The sequence below is a fragment of the Balaenoptera acutorostrata genome, chromosome 12, assembly GCF_949987535.1.
Source record: "Balaenoptera acutorostrata chromosome 12, mBalAcu1.1, whole genome shotgun sequence".
NCBI lineage: Eukaryota > Metazoa > Chordata > Mammalia > Artiodactyla > Balaenopteridae > Balaenoptera > Balaenoptera acutorostrata.
Genome location: NC_080075.1, coordinates 59,447,552 through 59,452,768, shown reverse-complemented (window position 1 = coordinate 59,452,768; position 5,217 = coordinate 59,447,552). Strand labels below are relative to the sequence as shown.

The following is a 5,217-nucleotide window of genomic DNA, read 5'->3' as shown; positions in this document are numbered from 1 at the left end:
ATGTCTGTGTTTCCATGTATGTGTGCCTGTTTGCGAACATGCGTATGTTTCACGGTGTGTACATACTTTTGTGTGTCTCCCTCTGTTTTAATAGTCAATTTCTTTGTGTACATTTACACGTTAACTGTGTCCACGTGTTTACATATGGCCAGCAGGTGGCGCCACAAAATCATAACTAGCAAGGACAATTCTGCCTGTTCCAGCCAAGTAGCCATCTCAGACCGTGTGAGGCCATGGAGAGATCCTGAGGCCCTTGTAGGGGCTGGGGATTCGTTTAGCTGTTTCCATCATTAGCATTATTCACCACTGTATTCCCATGCCTGGCACAAAACCTGGCAAATTGAAATCCTCCTTAAATGTGTATTCATGAAATGCTAACATGCCCCATGGGAGAAGTGGGAGATGGGGGGAGCCAGGGAAAGAAGTACAGAGAAGGTGGCCCACCAGTAAAGACCCCACAGGAAGTGGGATTTCAGTCACACTCATAGAAGTCATAGAAGATCCGGAGGCGGATGTGTGATAAAACAGGAAACTCAGCCATTGCTGTCACCCATGAGGCTTCCCCTCCTTATAATGTGGCATCTGATCCTGACCCTTTCCTTCGGCTTTTATTCAGTGCCTAGTAAGTACTAAGACCTGTGGGAAATACCACCTCTGCTCTCTAGGAGCTTACAATCCAGGAAGAGAAATAAACTTTATTTTTAAAAAATTTATTATATGCACGATCTGGATTTGGATCCTGGCCTAGAAAGGAAAAGGAGACATTGCACAGTGGGCAAAATTTGAATGGGATCTGGAAATCTGAATGGGTTGCACACAGGTTATAGAACAGTGTACTTGCTTTTGAGGAAATATACTCAGTGAAATATTTAGGGGTGGAATGGCATCATGTCTGCAACTTGCTCTCAGATTGAACAGAAAAGGAATAACGATAATGGCCGGGAAGGAAGGAAATGGTAAATGTTAATGATTGTAGAATCTGATTTAAGGAGCTAAGAGAGTTGTTTATACTCTTCTTGCCACTTTTCTTTAAGTTTGAAATTATTTCAAAATAAATTTTGTTTTAAAATTTTTAAATAATAATAATTACAACCAATAAACCCTCTCTGCCTATTGCTGAGAAAGTTCCTTCCTGCCCCACGTGAGAAGTGCTCTGTTAGGGACAGAGGCACAGAGCTGGAAGAGGGTCCAGCTGTGTCTATTCAGAGACCCTCTGGATCCTGGAACTTCCTCCCCAACCCCTTGCCACCTTGGCTGCCTCAGGAGACTGGCTCTCTCTCTCCCCTATCTGGGCTACCCCAAAGTCTCACCCTTTTCAGAGCCCACATCTGTGATTTCTCCCACTCATGCTCTCCATGCCGGTGCAGGTACCCCACTCCCCCATCAGCCTGTTTAGGAGAGGAAGGTCTCTGATTGCCCACAGGGACTACCACTCTGGTCATTCCACACAAGAACACAGGTACCACCTTCACTTCTCACTTTGCTCCCATAGGAGAACTGAGGCTCAGAGTTTTGCAGCAAAAACCTTGAACAAACAAAGATCTACTCAGTGGGACCAATTTCAGGTCAGCTGCACATAGCAGGGGCCTGGACTATAAAACACTTCAATGGTCTGGCTGAGTTATCACAGATGGGTCTGGCTGCTTCCCCATCTCTCCGCCGTCCTCCCCATTGCCTCACTCCTTCCTCCGAGCTGCCAGCAGCACGTGGTGCTGCATTTGTCAGGCCACTGCCAGTCAAGGCCGCCTCATGGCCCTCTGAGGAATACCACATACCTCAGCCTGGCACTCAGGACCGTCTGCAAAGTGGACCCAGTTCCCGCTCCAGCTGTTTCTCCCATTATTCCTTTGCACCCGCTTTTGCCCTACATTCTTAGTGTCCTGGATGTGCTCACACTTTCCCTCCCCCGCACCTATGCTGATGCACTTCCTCTGCCCTGGAAGGGCCTCCTTCCCCATCTCCACCTGGCAAATGCCCATCTACCTCTCAAGGCCCACTTCAAATGTGACCTCTTCCTAAGGCCTTTCATATTCCACCCCAACCTGATCTGGCCTCTTTCTCCTCTCTTGGCAATTATTTTCAGCTTCATTACCTTAATGCTTTATTTTTGGAATGCCAATTCCTTCTATTCAACTCTAAGCTCTGCAAGGGAGAAATCTGTCTCTTATCCACTCAGTACCTAGCAACTTGTTAGATATGCAGTAGGTGTTCAATAAATGCATAGGAGGTAATATGGCTAAGTGTGTTTGCTGTACTTCACTATGAGGCACAGGTCCACAGAACCGTGAACTCTGAGGGACACAGAATGCGGGAGCTCTTTCCAGGAGGAGATGGAAATAACAGCTACACTGAGCTCCCGTCAGGTGCCCTCTGGCCCCGACCCCATCCGCATCTGGCTCCCGGCCTCCTCAGTCCTCAAGGACACACTTTAAAAATATCTCCCCTCCTTGCCTCCCTCCTCTCTGCTATGCCTTTCTCCTTTCCCTTCCTTTCTCTCCCCTAAAACCCTCGGGCTGCTACCCACAGAACACTGGGGAGAAAACAGAAGAGCTGAGGGATTCCCCACCAGCTTCTGAGCACTGAGATGAGGAAGTGATAATCAGAGGCCACTGTCTTGGTCAGTTCCTGTTTCTGGAGCGAAGATGCCAAAATCTGTTCATTTTTCTTGTGAAAAATATACGAGTTTTGATTTCCAAAATTCCCAGAAGCAAGACTGTCACTGGGAGCCGTCTGTGTTTCTGTCTGCCTTCATCTGTATGGAAGGTCCGCCAAGTCCTCCTGGGCCTGCTCCTCGTGGGCCAGCGTCCAGGGGCGGTCTTGACAATGACACCTCACTCCCTGCCCCTCCCCATCCCCCCCCCCCCCCACTTGACCTGGCCCAGGAAAGACAAGTGCATTAGGACAGGCCCGCCTCTGGCCTCCTAATGCCTCCTGGGGCCTTGCAGGAGAAGTCCCTCCCCAGGGTTGGTCTGGCTGCTCAGAAGCCCCTAGAGAGGGTAGAAATTTAAGCTGATAACCTGGACCCAGATGTGGATTAATTTGGGAACCCTGTCCCTGCCCTGCTCCCAGGCTTGAACCATGGGGCGGGTGGGGGGGTGGGAGGGTGCAGACACAGCCACGCCATCCCCGCCCCCAGCCTTGGCCCGGAGCCCCACCTTCTGCGCCCCAGTCCCATCTGGAATGGGAGGAGAGCCCCGCTTCACGTGGAATCAGACCCTCCTGAGCCCTCTGTGGAGAAAGGAAGAGGGCCAGCCAGGGAAGTACTGGAGGTGGAGGCGGGGAAGGGTCGGATATGCCAAAAAGGCACTCAGAGCCTAAAGTCGGGGTAAGAGAGTGAGTATGGGCCCTGAGATTAAGATTAGGCTCAAGGTGTGAAGGTCAAAGTCGTCTTGGTGCCAGGCCCTCTGGGCTGTGCTTGCCTTGGGTTGGCAGGTGAGAGAGAGCAGGACAGGCCTAGGTAGCAGGTTTTTTGCCTATGCAGGAAGCAAAGATGAACGCTTTCTAGCAGGATCTATATTTGGCCTGCTTTTCCTTTGGTCTCTGCTTCTGTTTGTACCGTGCCTACCCAATTCTCATGCATTCACTTAACAAACATTTAAATAGCCTAGAACATTTGCAGATATCAGTGGCCAGGGCTTTCCAGAAGCGTAGGCTGGGACTTGCGGAGTCCTCACTGCCTGGAGCTTCAGCGTCGCGCTCAGCTAGGCCCCTCGCGTGCTGTGCGCTTTGTGCACCATCCCGGTTGCTGGGGCCTGAGGCCTGATCAGCAGCGGATTGAGTAGGGGTGCAGGACCGTTCCCCAGATGGCCGGCCCAGACAATCTGAGCCCGAGACAGGTTAAGGGGGCAGGAGACTGGGCAGGGCCGGGGAGTCTCTGCGGGGGCAGGGCCGGGGAGTCTCTGCGGGGGCCGACCCCGTGCCCTTTCACGTGCCCTCGGAGCTCAGATGCTGGCAGTGAGTGGCGGCGGCGCTCCCAGGGAAGGGGTCCCCCTCGGTACCCGGGGCTGGGAGCCGGGGCAGCCCTCGCCAGCGCCGCGCTCTCCCCGAGGCCCGAGCGAGGCGCCGCGGGAGGAATTCCAGCCATTTCCTCTGCGCCGCGCGGTATGTGGCCTGCTCGCTGCCCGACCGCAGCGCGGCCCGGAGGTGGGGGCCGGCGGCGCGGGCCCGTCACCAGCCGCGTCTGGCAGCTGCCCCGGCCTCGCCGTCCCGCTCCAGATTCCCGGCTGGCCGCCCCTCGTCCCGGGCGACCAAACCGGCCCTGGAGCGGCCCCGGGCCGGCGCGGCGCTGCCGGGAACCCCGGCTCCTCCCCGCGCGGCCGCAGCCGGCGGAATCGCTCCCGCCCCACGCCCGACTGCCTCCTCGGTCCCCGCCGCGCACCCTACCCCGCGGGTCCCCAGAATCTCAGTTTGAAACTGAAGGTGGCCTTTGCTACGTCACCTTGGGGCACGTCCCTTAGCCTTTCTAAGCGTCAGTTTCTCCACCTGTGAAATGGGCACCCTAACAATAGTGCTACCTCATTTGTGCCGCCCTGAGGTTAAATGAGAAAGGGAACGTGCTGGAGCAATGTCAACGATGTTTTCGTTTCTCTAGGTATCGCTGCTGTCCTCAGCTCTCCTGGATCTTCCGCCCACCCTGCCCAGGGCCTCTTCTCCATACTAATTCGCGGTGAAGCAGTCGGGGCGGCTTTACAGGTAGGCACTGCAGACGGCCGCCTCAAGGACCAGCGGTAGACTCTTCCTCGGGGTTATCTGCCCGCTAGGTTCTTGAAAAACCTAAGCGACGGTTATTTCATTTTTTAAATGATGTCATCGCCGTCTGACATCAACCAGGCACGTAGCGATTAGGGGAAGTTGAGGGTGCGGACTGGGATGGTAGGTCCGCAGACGTGGACTCTACATGCCGGTCTCAACAGACCGCTGGGCCACCACGTGCTCTCTGGGCTCCTCTTTCAAAGTGCAGAGCCTCCACCCCCAGCCCCCGGGAGAACGAACATTCTTTCAGCTTTAACTCTGCGCTAGAGCAGCGAGAAAGGGAAAGCCAGAGCCCCTAGGCGACTGGGAGGGTGGAATCCACTTCCCCTGCCGCCCACCCCCGCCCACGGCTACGGTAAATGTGACACCGAGCGGAGCTGGAAAGCCCCGGGTTTCACCGGGCCTAACCGCCGACTGCTTTGCAGATGCAGCACCGAGGAGCCGCTCTGCCGCGGTGCTCCCCCA

At 54.7% G+C, this 5,217-nt stretch overlaps 1 long non-coding RNA gene across 1 annotated transcript in view; it reads left to right on the top strand.

Moving 5' to 3' along the window:
- Positions 1–4,239: 4,239 nt before the first annotated feature.
- LOC130709406 (uncharacterized) overlaps positions 4,240–5,217 on the top strand; it is a 29,660-nt gene continuing 28,682 nt past the window's right edge. The window contains exons 1-2 of the long non-coding RNA XR_009009947.1: positions 4,240–4,419; positions 4,592–4,692. This is a non-coding gene — a long non-coding RNA (uncharacterized LOC130709406). The remainder of the gene's footprint in view (positions 4,420–4,591; positions 4,693–5,217) is intronic.